We start from the raw sequence: 14,336 nt of genomic DNA, 5'->3' as shown, positions 1-14,336 counted from the left end.
TTTAAATGGCAAATCATTCTGACTGAAACATGCATATAAATGTACTCTTTATCAGATGGTATGGTCAAAAGTTAGAAAATTTCTATGTATAAAAAAAAATCCTGTCTTAAAATCTGTTGGTTTTTTTATCTGTTATCTTATGCAGGCCAGTTAGGTATACTTCAGCCTGTACACCTGAATTCGACCAATCAACTGTGAATCAAATTTTCGGTTATACCATCTTGATTCATATGTTGCAGCTGTTGATTTATCGGTTAACACCGTAAAACAAATCAAGAATCTGTTACATCTCAGCAGCTACTGCAGCTGTAATTGGCTAAAAGATCGACATGGGAGGTGGGTACCCAATCAGCTCGAAGAATTTTACTGAAATACCCTCCATTTTGCTAACATGTTCAACAGAACGACACCCAGATTTATATGTTGTTTTAACAGAATTGAACTACGTGTTTCAATCTGGCTTATGCCACGTTAAATATGTGGCCCAGATGCAAAAAAAGGCCTTTCCAGGGCTCTTTATTGAAGTTTCACAAGGAAGAAATGCTCTAATAAAACAAAAAGGAAGTTTGAAAAATGTTGCTTTTATCTTGGGATATTATAAACCAGGTTTGAAGCATCTGATTGCTATAGATTTTAAAGAAGAGCAGATTAACAACACTTAAGATTGTAAGAAAAGAGGTGGAAAAGCCCTTTAGCCTTTTGCTGAACCAGTGTTATGAGAAGAAGAGAATGCCTGCTGAGAATTGCCTCACCTTTTGCAATCTAAGCTGTTGCACATTGATGACAAAGTGTCATGAATTGATTGCTTTTTTAGAGAAGGAGGCCATGGAGACATTCATTTTTTTAATCAAAATGAGAGATAGAGAAAATGATGTTGACAAAGTATAACGTAGGGATGCTTTTAAGAGGTTTATAGGTGGCTTTGATGTTCCTATCAAGTCTAGATTTCTTTGTGGACATTGTTCCACAGGATTGACATTCATAAAACTTCTCAACTGTGTGAGTTCTCATGTGAACCATTAAATGTACTTTTCTAGGAAAGTTTTCTCCTCATGTCAAACATGGGAAATTGTTCTCTCCTGTATTGTCAGTCTGCTGCTTCAGAACAAGCTGCTCTTCATGCTCACCTATGGGAAGCTCCTTGGTTTCCTTTTCTGCCCATGAATGTTCTGGTTCTTGCTGTTCTTCGCAGAGGTTCTGGTTCCTCTTGGTCCAAACTGGAATTCCTCTCCTGCTGGTCAGAGACATCCTTTTCTTTTTCAACATAGTCCTGAAAGTGGTCTGGAAAGACAAACACAGCAGAAAGACATTCTATAGGTGGTTAAATAAAGGACACTTCATGTAAAAGCACCAAACTCTGTCCTTGGAGCCAGTGGATCCTGTCAAGCAACCTGAAGTTATGAAGTTCATTCTGGACTAATTCCCCCCCCACCCCACCCCCCAACCCCCCCCCCCCCCCCACAAAGATTTATTAAAGAAAGTAAATCATTTACATCCAACACAAAAGTGACTTTCTGGCAAATAAGGGAGTAATGTGACACCCTAGCCTCAACAGCGCTTCCTGTACAGCTCTGCCTGGAAGAGACATACCCCAGCTCAGTGTCAGAGGCTGAGCAGATTTTAAATGATTCTCTAATGAAAATTCTCTGTTCTATTGTATTAAAAAGAAGCATTATGTGTTAATGAGAGGCCTAAATGATAAAGCCATCAGGGGCAGCTTCCTGATTTTTTTTGTTAAAAATGTAGCAATCAGCAGGGGAATAGGGCTGTTTTTCCCCCCCTGTAAAAATAGTTTGAACCATAAAATGAAGTGAGTACAGTTTTAAAAAAGATCACAGTGCCAGAAGAATTTCTTTTTCTAAAAAGTCTAGACTGTACTAGAGGCAGGAAGGCTCGGATGATGAGGTCACCACTTTCAGTCTCTTACATGGAAGTCCAATATCCCATTCTGGAAACGTTAAAAGGGGCAAGTTTTTGCTCATCTGGGAACTCTTGTCTGGGTTCCCCATCACAGAAGAGCAAAGTAACTCAGCTATATCACTCAAGAGGAGGATACCTCCTTTACTGCAGAAGACATTTGTCCAAACTGAATTAAAATGCTCAGAAGAAACGAAGAAAAAGAAATTTGACCAGATCAATCGAAGTACGGAGCCCCCTAGGGGACATGGGGAATTTTTTTTCTTTTGCGTTACCTCGCAATACTTTTGCGTTCCCTCGCAAAAACTTTTGCGTTCCCTCGCAAAACCTTTTGCGTTACCTCGCAATAGGGCTTGGTCGTCGTGACCATGTTGACGGCGCACTTTACGGCTTCCTTAGACTATTGCCTGTGTTCTCCCTCTCAGCCGTGTTTTATTTCGTTTAATTTCACCGTAACTTGATTTCAACCATGGTAAACCGTTGCTGTATTGTGGGCTGTAACAGCGCATCACATGATCGCCGAGGGAAAAACCTACAAAATGGGATAACTTTCCACCGCTGTCCTGCCTGGAGGCGCAAACACGGAGACCAAGTTTCACAGATAACAAAAAGTCGTCGGCTAGCTTGGATCGCGGCTGTAAGACGACAGAACAGAACTTTCCACAGTATCCTGATGTCAATGAGAGTGTGTTCCCTGCATTTTCATTCTGGTAAGTTAAAGATGCACGGTTTTATTTTATAGCCTACAGTGTTTCCTTCCTTCATCCGTGGCACCACATACAAGCATGAACGCGCGCCCAGAGACTGTTGATATAGCATTTTCATCCTCGTTGGTTGATATAGCATTTTATCCTCTTTGGTAGAACACACTGCCAGTTCCTACAAGGACAGGGACATCCCTCTCCATTTTAAAAAAAAACCCCTGAGGTTGACAGCTGTCATAGCACCACTTATAAATTTTGCTGATCCTAGCGCTTACCAGCCGTCTTGTAATGTAATGTAATCATATAATACAATTTAATAATGTGTATATTGAGGATCATTGATAACATTATGGTTCTATATGTGTTCAACACTGCTGCTGTGGATAATAATTTTAAATTGTCTCACCAGGAAAACCAGCAAATGAAATGTACACCTCGCATCCGGATTGGGCACCATCACTACACTTGGGCCACACTGAGATAAAGGCCACACAGACTGCACGCTATGAGAGACAGGAAAAGAGAAAACGGCAAAGGACTGACAGTACACCTGCGATGGATGAGACAGCTATTGATGACCTTGTTCCGCCCGGTAAGCCTTACAGAGCCAGCAGATTCAACACCGTATGTTGCTTTTGTGGCTTTTTCAGCTGCATGATGCACATTTAGCTAAAAGATGTCCTTATTTTATCCATAGTGGAGACACCAGCACCAGCTGAGGATGGAGCTGAGCAGACAGCGCCGGCGTGCTGAAATCAACCGGCTGCTGGAGGAGAACAGGACCCTGAAACGTGAGCTTGGCCAGAGACTTCAAGCTTAACACTAGCTTTGTGACCATTCATTCAGTGAAAGGAATCTCAAATCTTCATCAAAACATTATTCAAAATATTAAAAAAAATTTTAAGAATAATTTGCTGAAATAGAAATCAGCATTTGTTTGATACTTAGTGTTAGAAAAAAAATGTGTCCTAACAGGTTTTCGGAACCATCTTCTAATCTAATCAAAGTATGGTAACTTTGAGCTTAAATCATTCAGTCAGAGGTATTATGCAGGTTTAAATGTCCTGTGCTCATTTAATTTCCCTTTCTTTTAAGTGATATAACAATATAACAGCGTGGTTGTTATACTTTACTGTTGTATAACTGTGATTTATATGATATGTATACACATGCATGAGGGGTTGAGGTTAACGTTTGCTTTCCTGCATAGAATGAAATATAATGGTGTCCTTACCTGCATAATTTATGTCTATTTTTTTTCTCCTCAGGTCTTGCACTCTCAGCGCATTAATGAGACTCCCCTGAAGCCATGGGTCATCATTGCTGACGATGGGCAGGTTTGCTGTGCACACTGTACATGCATGGCTGGAATTGCAGAGGCATGTACACATGTTGGGGCTCTGCTGTTTATGATTGAGGCAGCAGTCCGCATCCGTGGGAAAAAGACTGTGACAGATGTGCCAGCTTATTGGAAAATACCAGCAGGTATCAACAAAGTCAGCGGTGAAGTCGCCCACAAGATGGACTTCACTTCATCCAAAGCGCAGAGGATTGCTCTGGACAGAGTCATCGATGACAACATTCCCATGCCTGGCCTACGGACACGGGCCAGCAGACGCACTGCCCAAGCCACATTGGACGACTTATCGTCAATGTTCCCTGTTCTTCAGAACCATAGGTCAGTTTGTATGTCCACAGTGAAGCCCTACTTTCACAACTATGCTGCTCCTGTCCAGCCAGCTGTGATCCCAAAACCCCTGCAAGACCGTCTGCGCGACCCAAAGTTTGAAAATGCTCCACCAGCTGTCCTTCTCCAGCACTGTGAGACAGTGAAAGACATTGCAGCTGCATATTATTGCACGTCGTTATATTACAATACAATTATAGATTATATTATTGTATATCATGACATATTGCATCGCAGCCTTTATTTATACAATTTAAGAAATGCATATTGTTAAAAGTAATTATATAAGACATTGCACTAACATTGTTTTTTAATGTGTACTATAGTACCGGTAATAATTTGCACTACTTCAAATGTTATTGATATCTGTTATTACTTAATTTGATCTACCTCCAATTTTTATGTTTGTAATTGATGTTTCATAAATACGTATTTTTTATTACTTTGGAATTTTTTTTATACATAGACATTTTTTATAAAAAGCATAGTATTTTGTATTATTACATTGTATTGTTATATTTGCATATTATTGCACGTTGTTATATTATAAAATTATAGATTATATTATTGTATATCATGACATATTGCATCGCAGCCTTTATTTATACAATTTAAGTAATGCATATTATTATAAATACTTATATAAGAATTTGCACTAACAGTGTTTAACTGTTAATGTTTACTATAACTACAATTTGTATAATAATAATTTGCAATATCTCCACTTTCCATTTCTCCATTGATGTTTCATTAAGACCGACTTATTAATAGGATTGAACATTTTGTATAAATACATACTATGTTATTGTAAGTAATTGCACTGCATTTTCATCGCGTCCATTTTTTTATTTGTAACCATTTACCTACAAGCATTCAAACTGCACTGCTCTGTTCTGCGCTACACTGTGTTCTCAAGTTTCACTACTTGCAAATAAACACTGAAAAGGATCTGATCGTTTGAGACCTCTTGCTTTTGGGTATGGATGCAAAACACACCTATGGCTAAAAAACAACCCACTTGTTAAATGTTTGCTTAGAGTGTATTGTTGATACAAAGAAATTGTCAATTCCATATTGAGCATCAATCTTTTCTTTAATACAGTAATTCATAAACACCAGAATAAAGTGGTTGACTTTAAGGTGTGGAAGTCCAGTGTAGTATTTCACTTTGACGGTGTCTTCCTTCAGGAAATCTTCATCCATTTTTCTCTGGCCAAGCTCACGTTTCAGGGTCCTGTTCTCCTCCAGCAGCCGGTTGATTTCAGCACGCCGGCGCTGACAGAAGTCACATTCTGTCAGCGGTGTCTGCTCAGCTCCATCCTCAGCTGGTGCTGGTGTCTCCACTATGGATAAAATAAGGACATCTTTTAGCTAAATGTGCATCATGCAGCTGAAAAAGCCACAAAAGCAACATACGGTGTTGAATCTGCTGGCTCTGTAAGGCTTACCGGGTGGAACAAGGTCATCAATAGCTGTCTCATCCATCGCAGGTGTACTGTCAGTCCTTTGCCATTTTCTCTTTTCCTGTCTCTCATAGCGTGCAGTCTGTGTGGCCTTTATCTCAGTGTGGCCCAAGTGTAGTGATGGTGCCCAATCCGGATGCGAGGTGTACATTTCATTTGCTGGTTTTCCTGGTGACACAATTTAAAATTATTATCCACAGCAGCAGTGTTGAACACATATAGAACCATAATGTTATCAATGATCCTCAATATACACATTATTAAATTGTATTATATGATTACATTACATTACAAGACGGCTGGTAAGCGCTAGGATCAGCAAAATTTATAAGTGGTGCTATGACAGCTGTCAACCTCAGGGTTTTTTTTGAAAATGGAGAGGGATGTCCCTGTCCTTGTAGGAACTGGCAGTGTGTTCTACCAAAGAGGATAAAATGCTATATCAACCAACGAGGATGAAAATGCTATATCAACAGTCTCTGGGCGCGCGTTCATGCTTGTATGTGGTGCCACGGATGAAGGAAGGAAACACTGTAGGCTATAAAATAAAACCGTGCATCTTTAACTTACCAGAATGAAAATGCAGGGAACACACTCTCATTGACATCAGGATACTGTGGAAAGTTATGTTCTGTCGTCTTACAGCCGCGATCCAAGCTAGCCGACGACTCTTTGTTATCTGTGAAACTTGGTCTCCATGGTTACGCCTCCAGGCAGGACAGCGGTGGAAAGTTATCCCATTTTGTAGGTTTTTCCCTCGGCGATCATGTGATGCGCTGTTACAGCCCACAATACAGCAACGGTTTACCATGGTTGAAATCAAGTTACGGTGAAATTAAACGAAATAAAACACGGCTAAGAGGGAGAACAGTACGCGTTAGTCACAGGCAACAGTCTAAGGAAGCCGTAAAGTGCGCCGTCAACATGGCAAACACGCAAAGTGGTGACGTCACGACGACCAAGCCCTATTGCGAGGTAACGCAAAAGGTTTTGCGAGGGAACGCAAAAGTTTTTGCGAGGGAACGCAAAAGTATTGCGAGGTAACGCAAAAGTATTGCGAGGGAACGCAAAAGTATTGCGAGGTAACGCAAAAGTATTGCGAGGGAACGCAAAAGAAAAAAAATTCCCCATGTCCCCTAGGGGGCTCCGTAATCGAAGAAACTGCAATAGAGAGCATAAAAAAGGGGTCAGATGGTTAAACCATTATAATATTGATTTGACATTTTCCTTGAGTCTTGCTGCTATCTTTGCTCTATCAGAGAGTTTGCTAATAAAAGATCCTCACACATTAGCATATGTGTGGAAAGAAAATTCTTCGATTCATCAATTTCCTGATGGTATCCTATATAGAGGATAAGCAATGCTTGTGGGTTGTATAAAATAAAACAGGAGGTTATTAGGGATTAGGGCTGGGCAAAATTGCCTTAAAATAAAATCTCTGATTTTCTTTCTTATTAATTTCAGTTACAATTTTTTTTTTTATTTCCCCCCTACCTCTTAACATCTGCCTGATTGCTGTTGTTCCATGCATATTTACATTAAACACAGCAGGAAGTTTGAAAATAACTTTGCTTAAACTTTTACCAATATAGACATGTTATACATCCTAAGAAAGCTTAGATTCTCCAAAATTCAACTACCAATTTAATTTTATGGAAACCATTAGTGCCAAACACAATAAATAAAGATATAGCAGCATATTGGGGCGACAGTGGCGTTGGATGTAGGAGTTTGCCCTGAAATCGAAGGGTTGACGGTTCAAGCCCCGACTCTGACTATCAGTGTCGTTGTGTCCTTGGGCAAGACACTTCACCTGGCCCGGTGGCGCCAGTGTACGGCAGCCCCGCTTCTGTCGGTGAACCCCAGGGTAGCTGTGGCTACAATGTAGCTTGCCACCATCAGTGTGTGTGTGTGTGTGAATGGGTGAATGAATGTAGTGTAAAGTGCTTTGGTCAAGTCTCCTAACTTGAATAAAGGCACTATATAAGTACATGACATTTACCATATTAAATCAGAATTTTATAAATAAAGCTTTGACTTCCAACATTTGAAGCAATCCCAAGGACGCACTGAGCAATGAAATGAACTCTGTGCATATAACCCGTCCACTTGGGGAGCAGTGGGCTGCCATTGTGCTTCGCGCGGGGAGCAGTGTGGTGTTAAAGGTCTTTGCTCAGGGACCCAGAGTGGCAGTCTGTGGAAGTGGGGTTCGAACTCAAAACCTCTGGATTCCAAGTGAAATCGAATCGAAAATTGAAGCTCTCTGTCACAAAAACCAAAATAAAGTGTAGTGGTATGGAAATATTAGTATTTCCATAATGATTATTTGCCGGTGTGGAGTTCCAGTCGGGCAAAGTGGGCGGGGTATATAAAGGGCAGCTGTGCTCATTTTGACATGTGTCAGCTGTGTATCACCACCGTGTGGCTCATGTGGGTTTTTGACCAAGAGAAAAAAGGCAACGGATCGCAACTCGTACAACTGCTCCGATTGCTGGTGGTAACGCGCCACGCTACCGCTCTCCTGGTCCTCATCGCCAGTGTGTGTGTGGGTGCGGTTGGGTGGACTAAAAGGTCCATCTCATCTTTGGACCACTGCTGCTCTGTTCTCTTCTTTTTTGGATCTTTTTATTGGACTCCCTTGTCTCTTTACCTGGATTCGGTGGTGTACCTGCTTTAAACTTGGACTGTTACGGCCCAGCATTTGGGGTGTGGCCTCGGCGTACCCAGTATGCCGCAGATCGTGGCGTGGCAGGAGGACCGCACCCAGCCTTGATGATTTTATTAATCTTTGTTTTTTCTACATCGATTAGTTTATTTCTTTGTTTCTTTTTTTTATTTTTATTTTGCTTACAAATGTTTTGATTCTTTCTAAACTTGAAGATTTATTTCTAAAATATTGTTTGTTTATTTTGGTGTGTTTAAATTAGCTGTGTTTAACAGTTTTTCTGTTTGCAGTTGCTGGGGTCTGGCGTCGGTGTGGTGACTGTGTCTACCTCTCTTGTGTTCCGTGATTCCTGGGTTTGGGTTATCTCACCGCGTCTGGTGTGTCAAAGGGTTTTTTTTTTGCTTTGCTGTGTTTGGATGTCGTCCCCATAGCGCTCCTTTGGACGGAAACCTCAGCCACTGCAGTTTTCTTTTGGTTTTCATTTTTTAAAGAATTGGCTTCTAAGAACAGTATTTTAGAAAGAAGTTAATAAACATGTTTTTACATTCAAACAAAACAGGAATGGTTTTACAGATGGCAGCCATTGACATTTTTTCCCCTCCTCAACTTTTCTGACTCTTTTTCAGATGAGAGCAGGTTCACCCTGAGCACATGTGACAAAGGTGAAAGGTTCTGGAGAAGCCGTGGAGAACGTTATGCTGCCTGTAACATCGTTCAACATGACCGGTTTGGTGGTAGGTCAGTGATGGTCTGGGGAGGCATATCCATGGAGGGACGCCCAGACCTATACAGGCTAGACAACAGCACCCTGACTGCCATTAGGTATCAGGATGAAATCCTTGCACCCATTGTCAGACCCTATGCTGGTACAGTGGGTCCTGGGTTCCTCCTGGTGCAGAACAATGCCCGGCCTCATGTGGCGAGAGTATGCAGGCAGTTCCTGGGGGATGAAGGAATTGATACTATTGATTGGCCCCCACGCTCGCCTGACCTTAATCCAATAGAACACCTCTGGGACATTATGTTTCCATCCATCCAATGCCGCCAGGTTGCACCTATAGCTGTCCAGTGATGCCCTGGTCCAGAACTGGGAGGAGATACCCCAGGACGCCATCTGTCGTGTCATTAGGAGTATGCCCAGACAATGTCAGGCATGCATAAACGCACATGGGGGCCATACAAATTACTGAATACCATTTTGAGTTGCTGCAATGAAATTTCAGCAAAAAGGACTAACCATCATTATTTCACTGTAATTTTTGGGGTGTCTTTGAATCCAGCCCTCTGTAGGCTACATCAAATAACTTGGCTTCCTTTTGTTCCTAACACATTACCCAGTCCATATCAGTAGAAATAAGCAGCATGATTTTTTTGCCCCATTGAGATCTAATGTGTTTGCAAAGTGTTCCTTTAATTTTAAATATGTGTGTATATATATGTACATATATATATACATACATGTATATATATATATATATATATACATGTATATATATACATGTATATATATATATATATATATATATATATATACATATATATATATATATATATATATATATATATACATATACATATATATATATATATACATATATATATATATACATATATATATATATATACATATATATATATATATATATATATATATATATATATATATATATACATATATATATATACATATATATATATATATACATATATATACATGTATATATATATATATATATATATATATATACATATATATACATGTATATATATATATATATATATATATATATATATATATATATATATATATATATATATATATACACATGTATATATATATATATATATATATATATATATATATATATATATATACACATGTATATATATATATATATATATATATATATATATATATATATATATATATATGTAGAGGTCAAATTCAACTTTTACCAGGGTGTTTTTAAACTGCAGTATCTATACTTCTACTTAAATAACAAATTCACACTTCTAAAGTCTCTAAAGCTTCTAAAGTTCATCTGTGTTTATTCAAAATGATCATCAGTCTGATTATTAGCAAACTGCTCCACAGTCTCCTTCAGCAGCCGCTACATGTCATCAGAAATACATGATCATTGACCTGCTGCTGGGAGGAAGCTTGATGATTATAACAAGATGAATGTTTAATAGGAAATTCAGTGAGGATTACTACATTAATAAAAAGGTCCTTGAAAGCACCATGACCTGTATTACCATAAAAAGCTGAACAGAAGCTCAGAAATTATCAGTTGAGAATAAAGCTGCTGCGCTAAAGGGGTTCGATCATCAGTTTAAGACTAGACAAATTAAAACAGACAACTAGAAGATAAACTAATTTGTTTCTCCATCTCCATTTGATCATTTCCAGGTTCTGTTCATCTTTGGTGGTCTGGATGAGAGTCAACTTATTCTGGACTTTCAGAACAAGGAGATCCTGACTGATGTTACAGAATCCACCTCAGTGGATTTCTGCTGACAAACCTCATCAGGGGGAAACTGCTTTCCTCTGCTCTCCTCTGGATAACTCCATGACCTGCAGCAGCCAATCAGATCCCTCCTGAGTGTGTTGACATGGTGACAGAGGTCAGGGGTTTCACTGACCCACAGAAGGAGGAGTATTTCATGAAGAGATTTAGAGATGAAGAGTAGGCCAGCAGGATCATCTCCTACATCAGGGATGGGAGATTGGCCGCCCAGGGGCCGCACACGGCCTTCGTCATCACTCAGCGAATAGATCAATAATAATTTAATTATTTAATAAAAAATAAATAGTAATTATACAGTAATGGCCAAAAGTTTTGAGAATTATTCAAAACGGCAATTTGCATATACTCCAGAATGTTATATAGAGTGATCAGCGTAACAGCAATTAATCAATAAGTCAATATTTGCCTAGAAAATGAACTTTATCCCCCAAAACACATTTCAACATCATTGCAGCCCTGCCTTAAAAGGACCAGCTACCATCATTTCAGTGATTGCTCCATTAACACAGGTGTGGGTGGTGATGAGGACAGGGCTGGAGATCAATCTGTCATGATTAAGTAAGAATGACACCACTGGAAACTTTAAAAAGAGGCTGGTGCTTGGCATCATTGTTTCTCTTCTGTGAACCATGGTTATCTCTATAAAAACAGGTGCAGTCATCATTGCACTGCACAAAAATGGCCTAACAGGAAAGAGAATCGCAGCTAGAAAGTTTGCACCTCAGTCAACAATCTATCGCATCATCAAGAACTTCAAGGAGAGAGGTTCCATTATTGCCAAATAGGCTCCAGGACGCCCAGGAAAGACCAGCAAGCGCCAGTACCGTCTCCTAAAAGTGTTTCAGCTGCCGGATCGGGATACTAGCAGTGCAGAGCTTGCTCAGGAATGACAGCAGGCAGGTGTGAGTGCATCTGCACGCACTGTGAGGCGGAGACTCTTGGAGCAAGGCTTGGTCTCAAGGAGGGCAGCAAAGAAGCCACTTCTCTCCAGGAAAAACTTTAGGGACAAACTGATATTCTGCAAAAGGTACAGGAAGTGGACTGCTGAGGACTGGAGTAAAGTCATTTTTTCTGATAAACCCCCTCTGAGGGGTCAACACTGCAAATATTGACTTGTTGCATTAACTCATTCTGTCATTAAAAGCTTTTGTTACTCATAATATGATTGCAATTGGATTTCTGTATGTGATGACAACACCTGACATACACACATAAAAACCTGAGGTCACAAGATCGTGTGAAAATATAATATTTGTGTCATTTTCAATACTTTTGGCCATGATTGTACTTTTGACCAATAGAGGGTGCACCGTACACAAACAATAGTGGGCACGGGCCCGCTTTGCAACATGGCCACTAGCAGTTGCATAAAGAGAAAACTTGACCGAGAAAATTTTATTTTCCAGATAAAATGGAAAGAAGAGTACCTTTTCACCGAATTCAAAGGAAAGCCAATGTGTCTAATTTGCTTGGAGACATTATCAGCCCCGAAAGATTACAACCTAAGTCCACATCACAACACCTTGCATAAGGTTAAGTATGAGAAGTACACTGGAGCTGCCAGCGTGCTAGTATCAGACCTCAAATCGAAAGTATTTAAACAGCAGCACTTTTTCATAACTACGACGTGTCAAGTTTCAGCCATCATAGCGTGTTATGATGTGGAACTCAAACTTGCCAGGGCAAAGAAGCCACTGTTGGATGGAGAAGTGGTTAACAGTAAAAATGGCCAAAGCAATTGGTGACAATATGGCTAAAAACTTTGAATGTGTGTCCTTAAGCACATTAACACGCAGGATTTTTGACGATCGATGTAAAAATTAAACAAGTCATGCATGACTGCAAATACTTCTCATTAGCTTTGGATGAGAGCACAGATGTCACAGATGTTAGCCAACTTCTGTTTTTTGAGAGAACGATTGACACAAAGAGTTATTGAAATTGATTTATATGGGCTTCAAAAGTGAGTTGGGAGTCCATTTTTAAACCAAAAATAATAACTGTTGATCAGAGCGGGATGTTAGTACCAGGAAAGGTGATGCTGGTTATGGATAATATTTGGTTTGATGAGGAGTTCCAACCAGGATGGCTTTGGAGCTATTGAGTTGAAGAAAGTTTTGCTCCATCCAAAATCAGATTACCTCACAGAGTTTAACCAAAGTCCCTTATTTCCTGACATGTTCTCTGTGTGACTCTTTCTGCTCACTCTTTCTTTGTCCTCAGTTTCATATTTTTGGAGTTTTATAGCAGAGAGCTTGAGCTGTTCACTACATTTATGAAACTTTGGATGTTTGCAGTTCTATTCCAGAAAGCTGTTCCTCACCTGTGCAGGTATCCTGGCTCCGCCCACTCACTGCTGTCTGCATGATGATCTAATGTAGTTCTTTCTGATGAGATCTATTGGACCATCTTCTAGATATCTGTGCTGATTCAATGTTTTTTTTTATTAATTATTTTTATTATAATCATAAAATTATTTCAGAAGAACATAGAAAAGGGGACATGGTAGGTAAACCAAAGTTTTTTATTTAAACAAGATTGAATTATTTTAAATCAAATCATTTTTTGTAAATATGCTCATAATTTATGGTAGAGGTCAAACATACAATGTACTGGATTATTTGAATTTAGAAAAAGAGCCTTTATCTCCAAATTGTTGTGAGGAGGTTCAATGAATCTACCTAATAAAGTTCAAATTGCAAAGTAACATGATCCATAAACTGCAGCAGTCCCTCTGTAGTCTAGTTCAAAACAGCTCCTGCAAACATCAGTTGACTTAAAAAAGGGAACTACAGAACTAATTCTTTTAGAATAGGTATATATATTAGGGTGAGCATATTTAGATTTCCATATAGAGGACACTTTGCCTCCAGGCGGATTCAGACAGGCTTCTCAAAGGTTAATGAAGAGCTTTATTATACCTAAATGGTACAAAAACAACATTTGTAGTAAAAGGAAATCTGTAACAACCAGAAACAAAACTATAGTTCTCTTTTATAATACAAAAATAAATTCAAATAATTTTCTAAAAATGACCTCTTCTACATTATAAACACAGCTTGAACAGATTTTCCAAGGTCTAACAAAGTGCAGCTGAATATAATACATAAAATCAGTTGTATAAAATAGGTGATAGTTACTTTCAATTATAGCAGGTAAATAGAACATCTATAGAATCAAGGACAAAACTTTTAGAATTAGTTCAAAGGAAAATTATACTTTCAAAAAATCCCCAAAAAGCAGATATTTCACACTTCTAGAGAAATTTCAGATTTCTTCAATAAATTATTAAGACAAAGACTTTTTACCAAGTTAAAGCAGGTTCAAACTGATCAGAAAAAAATAACATAATCAATCCTGTTTATCTTTTTA

At 39.0% G+C, this 14,336-nt stretch overlaps 1 long non-coding RNA gene across 1 annotated transcript; it reads left to right on the top strand.

Moving 5' to 3' along the window:
- Positions 1–2,567: 2,567 nt before the first annotated feature.
- Positions 2,568–4,814, top strand: LOC119796372. The gene is made up of 4 exons (XR_005282454.1): positions 2,568–2,627; positions 3,031–3,213; positions 3,319–3,412; positions 3,890–4,814. It is a non-coding gene; the product is annotated as an uncharacterized LOC119796372 (long non-coding RNA).
- Positions 4,815–14,336: the final 9,522 nt, after the last annotated feature.

Source organism: Cyprinodon tularosa, unplaced genomic scaffold, assembly GCF_016077235.1.
Source record: "Cyprinodon tularosa strain WSP-4 unplaced genomic scaffold, ASM1607723v1 ctg1147, whole genome shotgun sequence".
Taxonomy (NCBI): domain Eukaryota; kingdom Metazoa; phylum Chordata; class Actinopteri; order Cyprinodontiformes; family Cyprinodontidae; genus Cyprinodon; species Cyprinodon tularosa.
This window is presented reverse-complemented; position numbering and strand designations above follow the sequence as displayed.